This window comes from Sorex araneus, chromosome X (assembly GCF_027595985.1).
Source record: "Sorex araneus isolate mSorAra2 chromosome X, mSorAra2.pri, whole genome shotgun sequence".
In the NCBI taxonomy this organism is placed as follows: Eukaryota; Metazoa; Chordata; class Mammalia; order Eulipotyphla; family Soricidae; genus Sorex; species Sorex araneus.
In genome coordinates this window covers 338,524,153-338,547,136 of record NC_073313.1, presented here as the reverse complement: position 1 = coordinate 338,547,136, position 22,984 = coordinate 338,524,153, and positions in this window count along the sequence as shown.

The following is a 22,984-nucleotide window of genomic DNA, read 5'->3' as shown; positions in this document are numbered from 1 at the left end:
GCTACTCCTGGCTCTGCACTCAGGAATTACTCCTGGCTTAAGGGATCATATGGGATGCTAGGGATCAAACCTGGGTCTGCCACATGCAAGGCAAATGCCATATCTGCTGTACTATGTCTCCAGTACTGAAAATTCATTCATAAGGAAGACAGGCTGTTTTCTGGGGACACCCCATCTGGTAGCGGAAAGGCCAGGACAGGAATCCTGGAGCAGGTTGGGAGTGGGAATGGGCCATAAACTCTGAAGGAATTGTGCTGAGCTAATGAAGGCCCTGAGGGAGAAGTGAGTGAGAGGTTCTGGGTGGGTAGTGGCTTTTGCTGCCTTGTGTTTTTGTTCCCTGTCTATATTCAGTAAAAAATTATTACTCGTGTATCATTTTTCCCCCTTGCAAAAGGTACTAAAGAGATTAGATGCGGATCTGGTGTCTCATAAAAAAATACAGCTCTTGAAAGAAGGGTTCCAACTTCTTTCTCTCTGTCTTCCTCTCATTGTCTTTCTTTTTCTCCCCTTCTGCTAATTGCTTTCTTTATCATTTTAAAGAAAGTTTACTCCCCCCTCTTGGATGAATTTATCAGCCATCCCACTACCTAAAGACTACCCACCATGGTTTTCTTTGCATCTAGGAGTGAGTTTTGTTGTCTTTCACCAGTTCATTTAACTTTGTAATTCATAGTATATATGGGAGAGAGACCATCTCATAATTCTCTTTCACATCATGATTTATTTAATTTGGCATTGTAGGATAACATAGCCTCAGGTAGCTTAGGTTTATTGGGTTGTTCCCATCACAGTGCTCCCATTCCTCTATCTTTATTTGTAACTTCCCTCTTTGTGTTCTATTAACTTGTAAATGTTGTTTTTCTCTTCTCCTTGAGTCCTTTACATAGTTTATTCAGAGTCATGTCCTTTTGTATGGACACAGGAAGACTGTAGCAAATGCTATGCTTTTGTAACCTGGGAGTCAATTGACTCTACATGATATTTTCCTCCTGGGCATCTGTTCTCTCCACCTAAGTCTCAGCTGCCCTTACTTCCTAGCACCCCCCAAAGCAGGGTCCCAACGAGGGACAGGACAGACCCAGGGCAATCAGTGAGTTGTGTGCTACCCTGGCATCGAGATGGGCCTGGCCAAAGTGCCTAATGCTTAACTATAAGTTAAGAGCTTGGTCATGGACAAATGTCATGATCCAAACAGTGATAACTAGATTTGGACCCTGCTAGGGTTAGGAATGATTAATCTGGCATGAATACTACAGACTGAGTCTGTTGCAAGATGTTTCCAGGTGAGCTGCCTTACAGGCCCCAATGCATTTCTTACTATGCCCATACAAAAATAACTAGTATTAAGATGTTAATGAGTGTTTGGACTAAGGAAAGGAGACAAACACCTAAAGAGGTATTTTGCCAGTTATGTCAGTACCATTTGTTAAAGAGACTTGACTTGTTCCACTTCACATTTCTTGCTCCCTTATCAAAGATTAGGTGAGCATACATTTGAGATTGTGTGTAGGGATATTCCACCCTGTTCCACTGGTCTGTGGCTCTGCCTTTATTCCAATACCATGCCGTTTTAATTGTTACTGCTTTGTAGTAAAGTTTAAAGTTGGGGAGGGTGATGCCTCCCATCATCTTTTTCCCAAGAATTGTTTTAGCTATAAGTGGGCATTTGTTGTTCCATATGAATTTAAGGATTGCTTGATCCATTTCTTTGAAGAATTTCATGGGTATTTTTATAGGGATTGCTTTGAGTCCGTATAATGCTTTGGGGAGTATTGCCATTTTGACAATGTTGATTCTCCCTATCCATGAGCAGGGGATATGTTTCCATTTCCTCATGTCCTCTTTTTATTTCATGGAGTAGCGTTTTTTCTTATTTCTTATTTATTTATTTATTTATTTATTTATTTATTCATTTTTTATTGAATCACCATGTGGAAAGTTACAAAGCTTTCAGGCTTAAGTCTCAGTTACATAATGCTTGAACACTCATCCCTTCACCAGGGCATATATTCTACCACCAAGAACCACAGTAAACCTCCCCCCCCACCGCCTCCCTGCCCCCTAGCCCCCCACAACGCCTGTGTAGCTGATAAATTTCACTTTACTTTCTCTTTACTTTGATTAAATACAAACAAGAACACTCACTATTGTAGTTTGGAGTTTCTCCCCCCAGAGTCGGACCTGCTGGAAAGGAAGCATTTGATCATTTGTTTTCCATTGCTGAGAATGAAGAGATATAGGTCATGTGGCCACAGTAGCGGCCACAAGGTTCTAGATTTCTGTATTTTAGTATTTTAATGACTAAGTCCAGAGGGCTTTCTGCTAGAGGTTACATCATTGCTAGCTCGTACCTCTCTGCTACATTATATTCCACATATGAGTGCAATCTTTCTGTGTCTATCTCTTTCTTTCTGACTCATTTCACTCAAAATAATACTTTCCATGTTGATCCACTTATATGCAAATTTCATGACTTCATGCTTTCTAACAGCTGCATAGTATTCCATTGTGTAGATGCACCAAAGTTTTTTTAGCCAGTCATCTGTTCTCGGGCATTCGGTTTTTGTCCAGATTCTGGCTATTGTAAACTGTGCTGCGATGAACATACAAGTGCAGATGTCATTTTGACTATACCTTTTTGCTTCTACAGGGTATATTCCCAGGAGTGGTATTGCTGGGTCAAATGGGAGCTCGATTTCTAATTTTTTGAGAAGCTATCATATTGTTTTCCAAAAGGGTTGAACCAGTCAGCATTCCCACCTGCAGTGAAGGAGGGTTCCTTTCTCCCCACATCCATGCATTTTATAGTTTTCTTTGTAGAGGTTATTTACTTCTTTAGTTAAGCTGATTCCAAGGTACTTGATTTTTTGGGGCACTATTGTGAATGGGATTGCTTTTTTCATGTCCCTTTCTTTTGTCTCATTGTTTGCAAATTGGAAGACCATGGATTTTTGGGTATTGATTTTATAACCTGCGACTTTACTATATAAGTCTATTGTTTCTAAGAGTTTCTTAGTAGAGGTTTTAGGCTTCTCTAGATATAGTATCATATTGTCTGCGAATAGTGAGAGTTTGATTTCTTCTTTTCCTACTGGATGCCCTTAATATCTTTTTCTTGACTAACAGAAATTGCACATACTTCCAATACTATATTGAAAAGCAGTGGTGAGATTTTGCATCCTTGTCTTGTGCCTGATCTTAGAGGAAAAGCCCTTAGTTTTTCCCCATTGAGGGTAATACTTGCCATAGGTTTGTGCTAGATGGCTTTGACTATCTTGAGGAAAGTTCCTCCAAAACTAATTTTGGTGAAAGTTTTCATTATGAACGATGTTGAATCTTGTCAAATGCTTTCTCTGCATGTATTGATATGATCATATGGTTTTTATTTTTACTTTTGTTGATATGATGGATTATGTTTATTGATTTCCAAATGTTAAACCATCCTTGCATCCCTGGGATGAATCCCACTTGGTCATGGTGTATAATAATTTTTATGATTGTTGGATTCTATTTGCTAATATTTTATTGAGGATCTTCGCATCGGTATTTATCAAGGATATTGGTCTATAGTTTTCTTTTTTGTGGTGTCTTTGTTTGCTTTTGGTATTAGGGAGATGTGTGCCTCATAGAAACTGTTTGGGTGGGTTCCTGTTTTTTTTTCAATTTCTTGGAAAAGCTTGAGGAGAACTGGCAACAGGTCCTCTTTAAATGTTTGGAAGAATTTGCCAGTGAATTCATCTGGACCTGGGCTTTTGTTTTGGGGGAGACTTTTGATTACAGTCTCAATTTCCTTTATATTAATGGGCCTATTCAGGTATTCCAGGTCTTCTTGATTCAGTCTTGGGAGATTGTTGGAATCAAGGAATTCATCCATTTCTTTTAGGTTCTTTTGTTTTCTGGCATACAGACTTTCAAATTAGTCTCTGATGATCTTTTGAATCTCCTTCTGTTGTGATGTTCCCCTTTTCATTTCTGATTCTATTAGGGTTCTCTATCTCTTTCTTTGTGAGTCTTGCTAGCAGTTTATCAATCTTGTTTATTTTCTCAAGGAACCAGCTCTTGGTTTCATTGACCTTTCGCATTATTTTCTGGGATTCCATGTCATTAATTTCTGCTCTAATTTTTATTATTTCTTTCCTTCAATCAGGTTTTAGTTCCTTTTTCTGGTCCTTCTCTAAGATCTTGAGCTGTGAAGTCAAACTACCTATGTAGGCCCTTTCTTCCTTCCTGAGGAATGCTTGAAGAGCTATAAAATTTCCCCTTAACACTGCTTTAGCTGCGTCCCATAGGTTTTGGTAGCTCGTGTCTTCATTCTCATTTGTTTAGAGGTACCTCTTGATTTCTTCCTTGATTTCCTTCTTGACCCACTCATTATTCAATAACGAGCTGTTTAATTCCCAGGTGTTTGCTTTGTTTCTCTGTGTCTGTGTGTGATTAACTTCTATCTTCAGCACATCGTGGTCTGAAAAGATAGTTGATACAATTTCTGTTTTTCCGATTCTATTGAGGTATGTTTTGTGGCCCAGTACTAGACCTCGACCTGACACCATGCACAAAAATCAGGTCAAAATGGATTAAAGACCTCAACATCAGTCCACAATCCGTAAGGTACATCGAAGACAAGGTCGTCAAAACCCTCCACGATATTGAAGCTACAAGTGTTTTCAAAGATGACACGCAACTGACCAACCAAGTGGAAACAGAGATTAACAAATGGGACTATATTAAACTAAGAAGCTTCTGCACTGCAAAAGATTCAGTGACCAAGATACAAAGTCAACCTACAGAATGGGAAAAGATATTCACCCAATACCCATCGGATAAGGGGTTGATAACAAGGGTATATAAAGCACTGGTTGAACTCTACAAGAAGAAAACATCCAACCGCATCAGAAAATGGGGCAAGAAATGAACAGAAACTTTTCTAAGGAAGAGATATGAATGGCCAAAAGGCACATGAATAAATGCTCTGCATCACTAATCATCAGGGAGATGCAGATCAAAACAACTATGGGATACCACCTCACACCACAGAGTATGGCACACATCCAAAAGAACAAAAGCAACCGCTGTTGGAGAGGATGTGGGGAGAAATGGACCCTTCTACACTGCTGGTGGGAATGCAGACTGGTTCAGCCCTTTTGGAAAACAATATGGACGCTTCTCAAAAAATTAGAAATTGAGCTTCCATTTGATCCAGCAATACCACTTCTGGGAATATATCCTGGAGAAACAAAAAAGTATAGTCAAAATGACATCTGCACTTATATGTTCATGGCGGCATTGTTTACAATAGCCAGAATCTGGAAAAAACCTGAGTTCCCGAGAACAAATGACTGTCTAAGGAAACTCTGGTACATCTACACAATGGAATACTATGCAGCTGTTAGAAAAGTTGAAGTCATGAACTTTGCATATAAGTGGATCAATATGGAAAGTATCATGCTAAGTGACATGAGTCAGAAAGAGAGGGACAGACATAGAAAGATTGCACTCATCTGTGGAATATATAATGACAGAATAGGAGACTAACACCCAAGAATAGTAGTATGTAATACAAGGAGGTTGACTCCATGGCTTGGAAGCTGGTCTCACATGCTGGGGGAAAGGCAGCCCAGATAGAAAGGAAACACCAAGTAAAATGTGGTTGGGGATTCCGCGCGGTAAGAGAGATGCGTGCTGAAAGTAGACTAAAGACTGAACATGATGGCCACTCAATACTCCTATAGCAAACCGTTAATAACACCCAAAAGGAGAGTGAACCCTGCCACAGAGGTGGGGTGCGGTGGGGGTGGGGAACAGGACTGGAGGGTGGGAGGGATACTGGGTTCATTGGTGGTGGAGAATGGACACTGGTGGAGGGATGGGTTCACGAACATTTTATGAGGGAAACACAAGCATGAAGATGGGTAAAATTGTAACTGTACCCTCAGGGTGACTCACTAATTAAAAAATATATATATAAATATGTATATATATATAAAGAGCTATTTTGCCTGCTGGCTGTCAGAAAGGCCTTTGGAATGTCCCTAGGTAGTGTTGCCTTTGAACCTGGCAGCCCTCAGGAAGGGCTTTCTTATGCTGATTTTGCTACCTGACTGTGTGTAGCCTAGAGGGCAAGGTGGATAGAGACAAGTAGGGGGAGAGACAAGTAGGGGGAGAGACTAGTGAAGAGGGAGGATCCTGAGTGAGGAGAGGATAGAGAGAGCAGGATGGAGGGATGAGGAGGAAGAGTGTGTGAGACAAAAGATTGAATAAACGGTAACTAATCGACAACAAGCTTGGTCTTCGTTCCTCCTTCGCCTGTCCTTGGCCAAGAACTGTCCTGATCCAGCCCATACATAGCAGCTCCAGAGCACTGAACATGAGCGGCGAGACAGCCGCCCAGAGAGCCCGAGAGCACACGCCCTTTGGCGTGCTTAGTTTTTTACAGGCATAATCATTTCAAGTTCCATCCACTTGTCCAAATGGCACAATTTCATTTATTTTTAATAGCAAATTATTATTTTATTGTGTGTATGTATATATATAGACATATAAACACACACATACATACATACATACATATATGTATGCGTGTGTTTCCGAGTGTGCATGTAAATTGGTACAACTTTACATAAAACATTTTGGAAAGTCTGACTCAGTAATACTACTCTTAGGCACTTACATGAAAATTGGAAAAAGTACTAATTTTAAATATATATTTACACTCTCATCTTTATAGAAATATTATTCACAGTACCCAAAAGCAGGGATAAATCTATATGCCTATCAACATAATTGAATAAACAATCTATGAAACTGTATATGTTATATGTATATGTATACATATGTATACATATATACATATGTATATATGTGTATACATATAGATAGATAGATAGATAGATAGATAGATAGATAGATAGTTAGATGTGTATCACACTCATGAAGAAAAATTTCCTGACATCCATCATGCTAAGTGTGTGTGAGGATGGGGGAGATAGACTAGCAGTCCAGAAGGAAAGCTCAGACCCCGTAGCGTGTAAAATATGTATTCTTTCTAAATTTTTTTAAATTGAGAGATACACAGTCACAAAATTGTTCCTGATTGGGTTTCAGTGGTACAATGTTCTAACACCCATCCCTTCACCAGTGTATGTTTCCCAGCATTGATATCCCCAGTTTCCCTGCCTCTCTCTCATCCACAGCCTGCATCTTTGGCAGACACTTTATCTCTCTTTCTCTCCCTCGCTCTCTCTCTCTTCTTCCCTCCCTTCTTTTCTCTCCTCCCCATCTCATTTTCCTTTACTCCCTTTAGGCATTGTGGTTTGCGATACCATTACTGAAAGGGAATCATGCATATCATTTTACCTTCTTCCATCACTCATTGCTTGTCCTAAATTGTCATTTCCAACTATCATTGTCATAGTGGTCCCTTCTCTCTCCTTCCCCCTCCACATTAGGGGCAACTTCTTGCCATGAATGAGTTCCCTTGTTTCTATTGTCTTTGGGTATTATTCTCGTACTGTGTGTTTTTGTATATATCACAAATGAAAATGATCATTCTATGTCTGTCCCTCTCCCTGCTTTCATTCATCATGATACTCTCCATGTTCATCCATGTATAAGAAATTTTTATGACTTTATCCAAATAGTTGTGTAGTATTCTATTGTATAGATGTACCATAGTTTCTTTATCCACTCATCTGTTCTTGGGCACTGGGTTGTTTCCAGATTCTGAGTACTGTGAATAGTGTTGAGATGAACATAAGCGTGAAAATGGATTTTCTGCATTGTGATTTTGGGCCTGTAGGTATGTTTCCAGAAGTGGCAATGCTGAGTTGCATAGAAGGTCAATTTCTACATTTTTTTATGAATGCCCTTATTGTTTTCCAGAAAGATTGTACCAATCAATGTTCCGAACAGAAGTGAATGAGAGTCCCTTTCTCCTTGCATCTCTGCCAGCACTGGTTTTTGATGTGTACCAGTCTCTGAAAACACATATCAAGTTAGTAACAGTTTTTCAAGTGCGGTAGGAGAGACAGTGTGGAAAAAAATTGTAACAAAAATAAATGACTGGTAGGGTAATTTCCCACACAAAATTGGAACTCAGGGGCCTGGCACTGCAGAAGGTGTCTGATGGAGGAGGGTGAGATTCAGAGAAGCTCCATATTTGCTGGGCCATGTGATCAGGTGTGCCCATAATCTGAATACATGAGCCCAATCCCTAACCTTGAATTGGGGCCATCACAATCACAGTGCAGTGTGTCTGGTATCAGAGATGAACCACAATTATAGACAGCCTCAGTCTGAAAATAGCCCAGTTATGACATTCCCAGCATATTCTCGTTCCCAAGATGCTGTTGTTGGGTTCTCTGAATCGCCAACTAGGGAGCCATTGGCCAGATGGTCTCTATACCTCTCAAATATCCACTCAAAATTCACTCCTTCAAATGAGTTTCCATTTATACTCCTCACCTCTACAAACCTTTACACCTGTTCTATGATCTTATAATTCTAGGTTTCAAAGCCTATCTCTTTCTCTGTCTTTCTCATATATTTTTTAGGTTTTTTTTTCTTCCTTGCATGTTCCCTGAACAAAGACTTGGATGCTCCAATATGTACGTTTGGACTTTTTGGGCTTTTCAGTCTTGTTGTTTCTACAGACATTTGGGGGAAAAAAAGCCTCCATAAAACAAAGAAATATTCATTTCTCCTGGGCATCTGTGGACCTAGGATTTACTTTGATCTCATGTAGGTCTATTTTAGAAAGGATAAAAAGCTTGGTAGGATAGGAGAACAAAGATTACTGAGGAAAAAGAATGATTTATAGAAAACTGCAGCACCAATCTCTGTCACAGAAGCAGGGATGGATGGAGGGTGGGGGCGGGTGGGGACGAGCATCAAGTGTGTGCAACCACTCAGACATACTGACTTACTCAGGGGGTCCTGACTTACTCAGGGGGTTCCTGATATGTTTTCAGATCTCTAGATACCATGAATTTGGCTCAAAAATTTCAGGGTTCTACAAGACAATAGTCACTGGGAAAGTTCTGTAGGTTACGGGCATGATCGGGGTGACAAGGGTAGGCTAGGGAATGGCTCAGGACTTCAGGATACCCTTTGGAATAAAGTTACCATAGTAAGTAAGATCAGAAGTTGAGGCAGGAGAGAGATTTCTAGTAAAGGACCCCCCACCGCCATCCGTTGCAGCCCAGTGCAAAGCCAGAAAGTGTAAGACTCTCTGTGGTATGGCTCTGAACCAGAGTTTTGGAGTTTGGGATGATTCATGGGCCAGCCTGAGAAGTAAGACCCAAATAGATAGGTGGGCCAGACTGTGGCAGCCATTCTGGTGCGCCAAGGGTTTTGCTTGTATGTGACAATGAATTCCAGGGAAGAGCAAGTTTAAGAAAGACAAGTGTTACCCTGGATATCGGTGATGGGGAATGTGCACTGGTGGCGGGATGGGTGATCATTGTGAGACTGTAACCCAAACATGAAAACTTGGAACTATCTCACGGTGATTCAATAAATTTTTTTTTTAAAAGATAAAGAACAAAAGGAGCAGATACTCTAAAAAAAAAAAAAGACAAGTGTTTACAACAGCCAGAGTCGGAAAACAACCTGGGTAACCAAGAACAGAAGACTAGTTAAAGAAACTTTGGTATAGCTACACAATGGAATACTAAGCAGTTATTAGGAAAGATGAAGTAATGGAATATACTTATAAGTGGATGGTCATGGAGAGTGTCATGCTGAGCTAAATAAGTAAGAAAGAGAGGGACAGACATAGAATGACTCATTGGTGGAATATAAAATGATTTTATATTTTATATTATATAAATTTATATGTTTATATTTTTAAATACAAATTTATATATTTATAGTATATTTATATTTTGTATTATATAAATAGCTTATATAAAATATAAAATAAAATATAAAACATAATATGAGACTGATACTCAAGGGCGGTAGAGACAAAGGCCAGGACTATTGCTCCATGGTTGGAAGCCTACCTCATGAATTGGGGGAGAAGGCAGCTGAATAAAGACAGGATCACTAAGTCAATGATGGTTGGAGGGATCCACTGGGATGAGAGATGTGTGCTGAAAGTAGATAAAGGACCAAATGTGATAGCCTCTCAGCATACGTATTTAAAACCATAATGCCCAAAAGTAGAGAGAGAGTATGGGGGAAATTTACTGCCATAGAGTCAGGGGGAGGGGGGGTACTGGTGATATTGGTGGTGGAAAATGTACACTGGCAGAGGGATGGGTGTTCGATTGTTGTAGGACTGAAGCTCAAACAAGAAAGCTCTTCAACTGTTGCTCACGGTGATTCAATCTTAAAAAAAGACAAGTGATGGGCCCAGGAAATATTTAAGAGTTAGCTTATGCCCATCATCCTAGTTCTATCCCTGATCATCCATGGCTGCCCAAGCATCAGCAGGTGTAGATCTCGTGGTTCCTGGCATCCCAGAGTCCAGGCAGCACCACACAGTTAGACCCTTCTGCTTAAATTCCAGTCAGGCCAGCTGAGAATCTCTGGGAGTGGCTTGTATACCCCCAAAGCACCACTTGAAATTCACTCTCCCCCAAATAAACATGAACAGCTATTCATTTCTGCATCTACACATACTCTACCATCCCCTTTCATAGAAAAAACTCAGAAACACTTGCTGCTGGAACTCCCCTGAGGAGACTACTTCTCGGTGAACATGAACCCTCGCTTGAGGGCTGTCACGGATACTGGGACACTCTGACCTTAAGTGAGACGATGCATCGCAAGAGCAGGTCCAAGATAATATGAATATTGTCCTTTCTTTTAGTGCTGGCTAGGTGACTTATTTTCACTGGCTTTTTAGAAAATGACATTAAATGAGTGAACTTTACCTAACATTAATGAAATTTATTGGAGGACCTTCTGTACTCAAAAGCAGTGCGTCATATTGACTGCAGAATCAGATTTAAAATATGTCCTCAACTTCTGTATAATGCCAATCCCAAGTCCTTTTTCCAGATGGCTCAGGAAATTCTTTAGGGTGTTATGGTCATAGGTGTCAATTAGGGCAATCCAGATAAGTAAAGAAATAATTGCAAAGAAACATGCATGTATAATATCATAACATAACACACCTATAATCACACATTGCACATTATGTGTATATGTAATACATATATGACACATCCACATGTAACATGTAACACATATGATATTATAGATAATATACATATAAACATGTGTAATTATATTTAATTACCTCACCTGATTATGAACGCTAACTTTGCCCCATGTTCCTTCAAGTGCATGGTCAAGAGTATTAGGGCTTACCGGTCAGAACTTAAAAGTCTGAGAATTAAGCAGGAATGGAGGTCACCCCAACTCAAGAAGCTCGAATCTTCTACTTCCTTGTCTGTGTGTTCTAGCCAGGCTTTCACCTGGCTATAATGGACCCACCTGACAAGAGAGAAAATCTGCCTGATTCAGTCCACTGATTCACATCTAATATGGATTCACATCCACTAATATCTAGAAACTTCTGTGTGTGGGTGTGGGGGAGAGTGCAGGAATAATGCTTATCTACTATCTGCACATCACCTAGTCTACTGAAATGATATAATGTTCACCATCACATCACATGCAGAGAAGGTAAAAAGGTTTACACTCTGGGGGTGATCAAGGCCCTGTATTTAACCTCCTTAAGAGAGGTGTAGAGCATGCCTCAAAGGACCAGGTGCTATGCAGCATTTTACTCACGCTATGAAGACTCAACTGCTATTGTGAAAAAAAAAAACATACATAAACTGGAATTATGCCATGGGTTCTATTACCTAGAAATAATGAGACATTTTCATTGGCCTGTAGTTGAGGCTGCCTAATAGTTACAGGAAGAAATAATTCACATGAACAGGAGTTTTTAGTGAGTTCAAAATTAAAAAGTAACAATGACTAATTTATGTACTAATAAATAAGTTTTTTTTGGGGGTGAACCCCCTCCTCCACTCTGTCAGAGATCTGGGGATAGTGATGCTCAGAGTAGAAATCCCAAGTTCATGAAGATTATTTATTAAAATATTTATGGAATGTTGCATTAGAGTCATTATCATACTCTTGAAAGTTGGCATTTAATACCATAAAGTCAAAATGCTGCTGTTGCCATTCCTTTTGTTTTTAATAACATTGACCTGTTCTGGACTCATTCAGATTTTCAGATATCCAGATTTGTCATGAGAAGTCTTTATTTTCCTCCAAATAAGAAAATGTGATGAAACATGGGAAAAAATAAGAAAGAAAATCTTCGAATTTCAGTTCTTTAGAAATAAAGGTCTTTCAATTGTGCATTTACCTATGTTAGACATTTGGAAGGATAAGAAGTAGTCACTATAGCCCTGTCTTTAGGATAGTTAAACTCTGGGATAGAATATTCTTAAGAAAAAGAGCAATGGTATACTGTGAGATGTGCTGCAATTATTCTCCAATACATTGCTCAGCAAGTACTTATTATGTGTGGTAATGATGCTGCAGCATTCTGTCTGCAGGTATCCTGGGTGGGGGTAATGATGCTATGCTATGTCATATGCAAGTACTCAGGGCATGTGGGATTGATATTCCATCAGGTCCCCCTGCAAGTGCTGAGGGCGTGGGGAAATGAAATTACAGCAGGTATCTCTGCAAGTGCTTGTGACCAACAGTAATGATGTTGCAACATATCTGTAAATACTGGGGGTGGGAAAGCATTCAGGTGACAGAAGAAACTTGAGGGGGTCTGTCTGATGGAACAGAATCTTGAATCTCTGATGGTGCAGCATAACAGGGAAGGTAATGGGTATTACTAAGAAGTCAAAGGGAGTGATTGAAATGGTCTCACAATGCAGGTCTATAGATTTGTGTGTGCTTGTGTATGCATGTCCACACATGAGCACAAATGTGTATTCACACACATGTATCTGTCTTTTGTGTGCATGTACATGACTCTAAGGGTGACAATAAGCATGTTTTTGTAAAAACGGCAATATGTTTGGGCATGTGTGCACATGTGAGCATGCATGTGCATGCACATGTGTACATGTAAAGAGATATAAAAGGGTTACCTGGAATTGTACTCTGTGAGTCAGATTCCAAGAGACACAGCTGAATCTCCCAAATCTATACCATCTATACCTCGTCCTTTCATCAAAGCAACGGGTGAGGAGAGAAGCTTGAAGAGGTAGTCTGTATTCTGAGCCAGAACCAGAGTGTTTATTTATTCTTGTCTAGGAGACAGGGTAGAGTTGAGAGATGAACAAGAGAAGTGGGGTCATTGAGGTTGGATTACAAGGGCATCGACATTAAACTGAGAGTGTGGGGCTTATTCTGCTGTCTGTGGGAGGATTGCTAAGAGGTTTTGGGCAATGAAGCAAACCGAACATAATTATGTTCTAAAGGCTGTCAGCTTCCTAGAGTGATTCTTCCGTGGCTTCTCAGGAGGTCAGAGTCTGTGTCTTAGTCCCTTCTGACCCGCTCCCAGTCTGTGCTGTGCCCAGGGTCTGTTGCCTCTGTGCTCATGGTGGTCTCAGGGTGGAAGGTCACCAGTGTCAGTGTGGCCAGTACTCTCGTTCAAATCATCCACAGACCTCCAGTTCTGCCCAGTTGGAGCCTTGATTAATGAGAGCCACTAATTAGAGTGCACTGTATTCCCAGTGTTCTGGACAGGGCTGGAAGCCAAGCTTAGAAGACAGGCACTCACTGTCAGAACTTATTGGGATAATCAGGGCAACCCCAGGGGAGCACTAAGGGTCAGTATGGTGAGGCTGCTGTCTCCATCACTTCCATCAGGAAGGCTGCTGCCCCTTCCCTCTCGCCAGCCAATAAGGTAGTACTCTACACATCTGGGGTTTCTTCTTAGTTGCACCCCTGTCTGCCTGCCATTCTTTCTTATACCCTTTCATAATGGTGTGGATGAGGGACAGCCAGGGGTATGGAGAGGAAGGTATAGGAACAACATTGCCCTTCATGACCCCCCAGACCTTGGAAAGATTACCTTGGAGATATGGTTCTCAACTGGCTACTGCTAGAACCATTCAGAAGTCTCAATATCCTCATTTCACAGGAAGCATCTCAGCCAGAAGACCAGGGTCTCTGGGTGGGGGTCCAAGCACCTATCTTGCTAACAGATAAAAATCTCTGTTCAGGGAGATAATGTAGAACCCTCAACATGTGGATGGAATAAGGCAGCCATTGGGGTCTCCCAGAGATGGCCTAACCTAGCCTCCCCAAAGTCACTTGGCTGAGAATTTCAAAGGCTCAGAATATCAATAACACTCCATCTCTCTTCCCAGAGGCTGGAAAAAGGCTACTGTTGTATTACTGTTCACTCAGTCATCCCCTCGTCTGTGCATCCTACAAATGTGTGTTTGCGAGACCACCCACCATGCACTGTGAAAGAGACCACAGCAAAGTGAAGGAGACATGAATTTGGAAGGGAGGTGCAGGAGAGACACCCGTGCCTATAACTGGCACTTTAAAGAGCTAACTGTGCTATGAAGTGCTGTGCTGGGGAAATAAAAGGTATTGCATCCTGTGGGGAGGGAATGCAAGGCATGGAATCACAGGGGAGACTGTGGCTATGCTTAGGCTGGATTGCTGCTTGAACTAGACCTTTGCTCTGCCTAGGAGACACAAGAATTCTAGGGATCAAGCTTGTTGCACTCAGCCAGCTGGTGGGAAGGAATAGGGATGGGAGAGCGGAGGGTGCAGGGATGGAACCAGGCAAGTTACTGCATGTGCAAAGCAGGAAGAATGCAGGTGACAGTCACACCCTTGTAGCTTGGCCTGCCATTGGTTATACACTGCCCAGAGTCTGTGCTGAGGTGCAAGATTTGAAGGCTAGAAGCTGCTTTAGGACATGAGTCATTGTTCCCGCAGGACAGGAACATGTTCTTTGCTTCTAACATCTTGTTAGTCCTCACAAAATGCCTGATGTAGCAAAAATTTTTTTCAGTTGGGGAAAGTGAGGCTCAGAAGAGCCATTGACTTATATCTGATCACATATGCGGTTAAGCCATGAGTAGGAAAATAGTTGTCCACTCTAAGAGTGTTGGAATAACAGCCTTTCTAAGTAAGAACCTAAGTGTAGCCATTTTAGAAGCTAGCCAAGCTAGAAGCTTTGTGACTGACAACTGAACTGGGCATGAACCCTGGACGGTATCCTGGAGCACATTCTGAAATAGAAATAAAACAGACAGAGAGACAAAGGCTTGAGGTACTTGTAGTAGTTGCAGGTGTACCAGCCAATCAGTGGGTATGGGGAAGTACCTGGTGGTTGGTCGGATGACAACAGCCAATCAATGAATATTGGGAAAGTTCTGGGTGGTCAGTGGTTCATGATTATGTTTTACTTAAACTTTGCCCTGTGGCTAAAGCAGGTCTTACCCTGTTTGTTTTTTATGGGCGCAGCCCTGACCGGTCAGTCTGTAACCAATTTCTCTCTCTCTCTCTCTCTCTCTCTCTCTCTCTCTCTCTTTCTCTCTCTCTCTTTCTCTCTCTCTCTTTTTCTGTAACAACTCTCTTTAATGAAATCATTAAACTCCTTACAGGTATCTTGTGTTTGAATCGTGGACACTAACAAGAGGAATGGCACCCTAGACACTAAGGAGAGAAATCCTCAATCTCAAAACCCTTTGACCACAGATTATTTCCAGAGAAAGAAGGAGCAAGGGAAAAGCATGCTGGAAGAGGCTGGGATATTTTCAGAGAGCAGATAAGGTGTTTATAAAATGGCAAGGAAGAGCCTGAGAAAGAAGTTTGGTCAAAAGTCTTGGGGTTGGATAGAAAGAACACACTCATCTGTGGAATATAAAGTAGCAGAATGGGAGACTAACACCCAAGAGTAGTAGAGATAAGAACCAGGAGGTCTGCCTCACAGCTTGGAAACTGGCCTCACATGCTGAGGGAAAAGACAGCTGGGATAGAGAAGGGGACACCAAATAGAGGATGTTGGGAGGACCCACTCGGGTTGTAAGACGAGTGCCGAAAGTAGACTATAGACCAAACATGATGGCCACTCAATACCTCTATTGCAATCTACAACACCCTAAAGCAGAGAGAACAAAAGGGAATGCCCTGCTGGAGAGACAGGGTGGGGTGGTGGGGGCTGGGGTGGGGGTGGTGGGAGGGATACTGCGAATATTGGTGGAAGAGAATGGGCACTGGTTGAGGGATGTAAATGATCACTGTATGACTGAAATGCAAACATGAAAGTTCTTAAGTTCATAACTGTACCTCACAGTGATTCACTAATAAAAAATTTTTTTAAAAGTCTTGGGTTGGGAGTCCCAGCAGAATCTCAGTAGATTCATGAGCATATGTATTCTCAAAAAACTGCTGTGGGCAGCCTGCTGCATCACCCTGTTCTCCGGGGAGATTCTGGGGTAAAAGTTGTGTTTAGAAAAGTGGCAGGATCTGAGGTGAATTCCTAGGAACCACACATTTTGAGGGCCTCATTCAAAACTCTCCTCGTGGGCCAATATTTCAGATTGAGCATCACCTTGTGAGCTCTGCAGACAGAACATTCTCGGAACACTGAGACTCCTCATGGCCATTGTCTGAGCTGTGCTTATTCATGTATCTACAAATGGGATTCAAGCCCTTCACTCATATTGCCACATTGAAAGAAATTAGTGAGAAAAATTTTCTCCATGTAAATGCTGGTTTGCTCTTGGTGGAATATTTGTCCTATGATGGAATGTTTTAAGTGCATAGAAAGTACCTCCTGCTTCTACCACACACATATTTAACACTATCTTCTCTGCTTACACCTCTCCAGCCTTCTTAAAAGAATATGATCCCTGGAAGGCCTTCCAGAAGTTTGTCCCAAACATTTCCAGAAGCTCCATTTTGTGGTTTGGGGGAATAGGTGCCCCCTAACAGACATTATCACTTAGTAGTTTGAGACAAATTTGGTTTAACAGAAACATGAGCACTTAAGACAGGATCGTGTCCTGTTTCATTTTACCCACAGAAAAATTTGAACTTGGGTAGAAGTCCCCTAAGAAGGGGTCTTTGCTGAGGCTAAAGACCTCTGTCCTATGGAGCATGGAACTAGAAAGGGCTCAGTGGTAATCCAATCAGATAATCTAATAGGTTCAAGCCACCGTCAGACTACAAATGATTGTGGTTCCCATCAACTTCCCATCAACTCTCCCTGGGATGCTTCAGCTGTGACTGATTTCATCAAAGATAAACCCTAGGAATTGTTGATTCCTGAAATTCAGGCCCAAATTTCAGGGCCTGGTGACGGTGGTACAGACGCATGGTGGCAAAGCCTGGGATCAGAGGGCTGTGAACTGTCACAGCCAAATAACATCTTTCCTATATTCCACTGTCCATATAATCTAGAAGCCATTCTTTCTTCTCTTCCCCTTTGTTCTTCCCTTTCTTTATGGAACCAGCATGCTCACATACAGAGATTTTTGTGGAATTCAGAGGGCCACTGCCTTGCTGTTATCACCATAGACTCTAGAATTCCTCCTTCTTTATTATCTTCCAGGTCTCTCCTTGTGAAGTTATCACCAAGGACCCCATCCCTCTCTCCATCTTCCCTACAAAGTCTCCATCTGGCTCCACTCTAATTGTCCTCATTGCACAAAGCCATTCCATGCCACCCTCAACTCACCTAGACCAATGGACCTTTGTTAATTTTGATCACTGAACTTACGCCCAGAAAATATGCATTAGACCTCACCTGGAACACAGTGGGGTGTCCGCACTTTTCATGACAATGTTGCCACTCTCTCACTGGCAGGTAAAGATCCTGAGAAAATCCAGATACTTCAAGATCTTGGTCTGGATTACAGGATTGCCCAAAGTCAAGTCTACCTGGTTCTGAGAAACCAATGTGGGCACCAATCATAAGTTTGCCAGCTGCACTTTGCAGGAAGAAAAGGGCATGTGACTGATATCTAGTCCAGTGTGAAATGAAGGACTGGCACTCGTTGTGGATCTGACCTCTGCCATTCTGTAGGCTTCTATGAGGACTCCTCTAAACTCAGCTCCCCTCTTTGTTTCCTGAATGACACAGTGATGCTGGAGCCACATGCTTATGATGGAAACCCCCAGATGGAAAGAACCCACCCAGCTGAGGAACTGGGCTGCAGGAACGTCAGCTTCCTTCTTCCCTGATGGGAACCACCTCTGTCAAGGTCCAGTCTTTGCAAGTTGTTGTCCCAGTAGTGGCTGTGCTTAGATTAGAGAGAAGATAAGAAGGACTTGACCAACTTACTTACTACCCTTTACCAGTGGTATTTGGGCTTTGCAGCAGGTGTAAGTTCCCTCCTGCTCACCTCTAATACTGCTGCCCTCAAGTCCCAGATCCTCAACCTGTCTTCCTAATACCTGCATGTATGTATGTGGTTCTAGACTTAGTAACCCTTTAGGTTCTGGGGCCCAGTTAGTTAAGACCTAAGCAGCCTGAGGCCTACATTGCCCATGGGTCTGTTTCCTCTGGCACACTTAGAGACATTGATCAAGTGGCAAGGCCATGGCACTTTTGCCTTCCACTCTCTGTTCTCCCTCTGTTATACCTGACCTCTTCATGGAAGAGGAAACTGAGGGAGTAGAAAATGATGTCTTTTTATTTTCAGTGAGCTAAATGTGGGATGTTTCTTGGAAACTCAAGCCAAGAGCCAGAGAGAGAGAGAGAGAGAGAGAGAGAGAGAGAGAGAGAGAGAGAGAGAGAGAGAGAGAGAGAGAGAGAGAGAGAAAGCACAGAGGGGAGGGTTATATTCTTTACCTTGATTTGATCAGTAGCACTTGGGGCCTCCCTGAGCCCTTCCAGGTGTAGCTCTGGAGTCCCCTGATCAGCACGTGTGGCCCCCAAACCTCACCATGGTGATCTTGGTGATTTTGGAGCTGCAGAACTCAAGCAGCACTACACTACTGACCTCCAGCATTGAACCATCTGGACCAGTTGGTTGAGTATCATAAGAGGTGCCCCTGATAATTGCTTGGGTGCCATCCCACCACTGAAAAGAGAAGTATAAAAGAGAAACGCATGTCAATCGGTAGAGTCGGTTAGACTTAGGAATTAGAGCTCAGCTCCCCTCCCCACCCCCTGCCAACTTCTTTAGCCTTGTCCAGCTACCGTGACACTTTGAGGTGAGTTTTACCTAATGATCTGGACTGTGTAAATGGCTTTTCCATGCTGTTTTTGTTCACTTCTCTATGGATTCTCTCTGTGTCATGGAACAGGTGCTCTTCCCTAGGCAAGTGCTCTGGAACCTTCCATGCCATTAAGGGTAAACTCTTTCTGTAGACTCTGCACAGCAGCAAAGATGCCTTATGGCTTCTGGTGGGTCAAAGATCCCTTCCACTCAGTTCACACACAGTAAGTAAAACCAGACAAGGAGGCTTTTATTTCCAACCCTGGGAATCTCTATTGTCCCTGTGGCAGGAGTGAGAGAGCAGATCTAAGCAGGATGGGTGGAATTGAAGATGAAGAAGGTCAGGCAGGAGCAAGAGGGAGGCTGATGGAGTGTGTCCTTTGGCTTTGCCTTATAGCTCAGACCCCTAGAGTAACTTAGGGTTGCCTGAGGCTTGACTGGCAAGAGTCACAAGGGCCCAGAATGACTGTGGATTTTTTTAGTGGAGCTATGAAGAACATCAGTGGATATCTTAGGGCAGGACCCCCAAAAGGAGTCATCTCCATGAACTGTTCTGCTTCACTCCTAAGTCCTGCAAGAGGCATAGCCCCCATATTCCTGTATACTCTGCTGGATGTTGGGGAACCCTGAAATCAGGGGTACTAACCAGGGTCTGTTTCTTCTCCCTCACCCCATCTCTGCCTCACTCAGTCTCACAACTGGGGAGATCTTTCATTGCTGATTATGATCAAGTCTCCACAGGTTGGTTAAACTTCATATGCTTGATGCCTATATCCAAACATGTTCTCAAATCAGAATATGAAGAATCACTTTCACCCTCTCTTCCCTCCTGCTTCCATTCTTTCTCCCCTCCCTGCCCTCATTTTCTCCATTTCTCTTTGAAAAATAAATGGATGTCAAAAAGATAACTTTGAGCCCGTTCATGTGGAATCCCTCTTACAAACAAAGCTGAGAAGAAATAAGCTCTTCTCTTTTCTGCCTCTTTCCAAACCAGGGATTCCTGACAGCCTGTCAAGCAAAAGATGGACTTGGAATCCCCACACCTCTTCTCAGGGGTTTTGGACAGGGGGCTCTCTCACTGGCAGGGAGAAACTCATGCCTCCTCTCCTCACAGGAATCCTTGGAAAGAAGTTTCTGTGCTACGAATAATCTGTTAGAAATCCAGGTGCCCAGGGCATCCTACCTATGGGCAACTTGTCTCCTAGCCTGTGTTTGGGGATGTGTGTGTGGGAACAGCTCCTTATCTAGTTTGAAATATCCAATCCTGGATTTCCAGAGCTTCTGCTTTCCATGGGCCTTAGGAGTCCTGCATTGGCAGGAGGGGGATGCAAACAGGTGCTTCATTCAACTAGGATCTTACCCAAGCAGACCTCATAGTTTGTGGATAGTCCCCCCCTGCCCCCAGACAGAAAAGTCACTGTTATTGCTTGCCAAGCACCCCTGGGAGAGGACCCTCAATCCCTTCATGAGCTGTATGGCTGAGAGCTGGAGCCTGAGGAAGGGAGTTAACCTGAAGTCTCAGATTCCACATCTGTTAAATAAAAGATAAAAACAAACAAGCACAATATAGGAAAGGGGGGAGTAATACTGGGGACACTGGTGGTGGAAAATGTGCATTGGAGGAGGGATGGGTCTTCGATCATTGTATGACTGAAACTCAAACATGAAAGCTTTGTAACTGTATCGCACGGCGATTCAATTAAAAAAATAAGCACAGTGCTGTGAGTTTACTTTATATCTTGAATATGGAGGTCTAAGCACAGGCTGGCAGACTCTCTGTGTTCATAATTGCTGATTTATGGAGCCATGGCCAGTGAACACATCAGGGACCTATTTAAAGGAGTAATCCTTACTCCTATATGTGTAGTGCTTGTGAGAGGCATTCTAGAACCTTCTGAGGAACTTGGAGCTTTGGTGGAGAGAGGTCCAGGGTCACACATCTCTTATGCTAGAGCTGAATTAATAAGGGAAATAGGAACCCTGTACCAGGGAAACAGCTAGTCATGACACAGAGTTTCAAGAGCGAGGATCCTTAATCCTTCTGTTTGATGAGTGCCACCATGGATTTTGCAGTGGCCAGTGATGGACACACTCTGCTGTGGTCCACACATCACCCCTGGGCTTCTTTATCCTGGCTCTGCTTCTCAGAAATCATGATCAAAGTGCAGCCACCTCACCTCCACTAGCCAGTTCCCACCAGCTATGTTAATCTGATTTTCCTAAAATGGAGCACCTTGATTTAAGGGATGGATTCTCAAAGTAGCAGATCAGAAACCTCCTCTGGCATTCCTGAGAGTGACCATGCCCTTCCTGTCTAATGAGGGAACTTTTGTGTAGAACTTCTCCTGCTGGAATTTGTGTCAGGATAAGGGTGGACTGGGGAAGCCTCTTATGGAATCAGTGACTCCACAGGAAACAGAGAGCACATGCTTTGGGACCACACCCCCTCACAACTGTGACTGGAGGTTCAGAGAGGGGTTCGATTCCTGCTGAAGAAGCCACGAGGCTGCTGCCCTGTAAGGAGGAAAATGGGACTGATTAATGACCCACTCTTCATGTGAAGCAGGTTAATGCATCATGTCAGCAGCTATTGGCGTCTTGTAGGACAGAGGAAAGAGGGGAAACATCTCTCAAAGGACCCTCTGCCTTCCATCTTCAAGAAGTCCCACATCCTAAAAGGCGACTATCAGTTTCACTCTTGTGGAAGTCCCTGTCTTTGGGGCAAGTGATCTGTGAGGACCTTAGAAGGGTCTCAAGTGGATCCTTTCAGAGGCCCAACATCTAGGGGCAGTGCAAGACTGCATGGATCAAACACCAGTGCCAGTTGATGAGGAGGCACCTTGGGGCCCAGGTAGGGATGCATGCATATCGCGTCTTCAGGGAAGATCTCTTGGTGTCAGCATCTCAGAGCAAGGTCCAGGCCAGGAGTCCAGACCCCCAGCTCTGACTCTGCCGGGCTCAGAGCAAATGAGGTTCACTCACACCGGCTGGCAGGTGAAGTCTGGCTACCATCCACAGGGGTAAAAGTCCCTTCACCCTCAAGGCCAAAATCCCATCCCTGGAACTCCCAGAGTGGTCAATCCCGGCCTGGTTCAGAGGTTCCAAAATTCCCTTAGTCTCTTGTGCGTCTCTCACAGGTAGCTTCCCACCCCCACAACCCACTGGACTCCATAGGGACAGAGCCCCATCAGGCCCACTCCTTGCCCTGCCAGCAGTCTTTGTTTCTGGTCACAAATAGCTTTAATGCTGCAAGTTCTGAGCTGGCCTCCTGGGTGACTGTTCAATCCAACTTTTAAGGCTTATAGCCTCTATTCAGGAACGGAAAACCCTACACCTAGTTCTGAAGTTGTCTGGGTTAACCGTTTGGTGGGACATTAACCTTTCCGTAGTTGCACTCCATAATTACGTTTAATGAATATCTACTTCATGGCAGGTGCCATACCGGAGGCTGAGACCTAGGGATGATGAAAACATAATTAATACCTTAGAAAGATAGTGAAGGGCAGGCTGGAGATGTGCAAATGGAGCAGAATCTATTACTTCTCCCAGATATACTGTGAAAATATCCAGGAAACATGGATGGCTGGTCCTAAAGAAGAGTGTTTGAAGCTACAGGCACCAACAAGAGACTGTGGGGAGAGGGGAGAAGGACCCCACTGCTGAGGAGAGAGTACTCAGCTGCTGGAAGCTGGACTAGTGAAACCAAGGAAAGCTGTGCTGAGTGGGTAGAGCCCCCCCACAAGTGGTGGGGACAGGGTAGGGGGCCAAAGAAGTCTACCAAAGAGGTCTTGGAATCTAAAACAGAAATTCCCAGAAATGTAGTTCCTGACTATTGCAGAAACCTAATTCTAATTCACCTG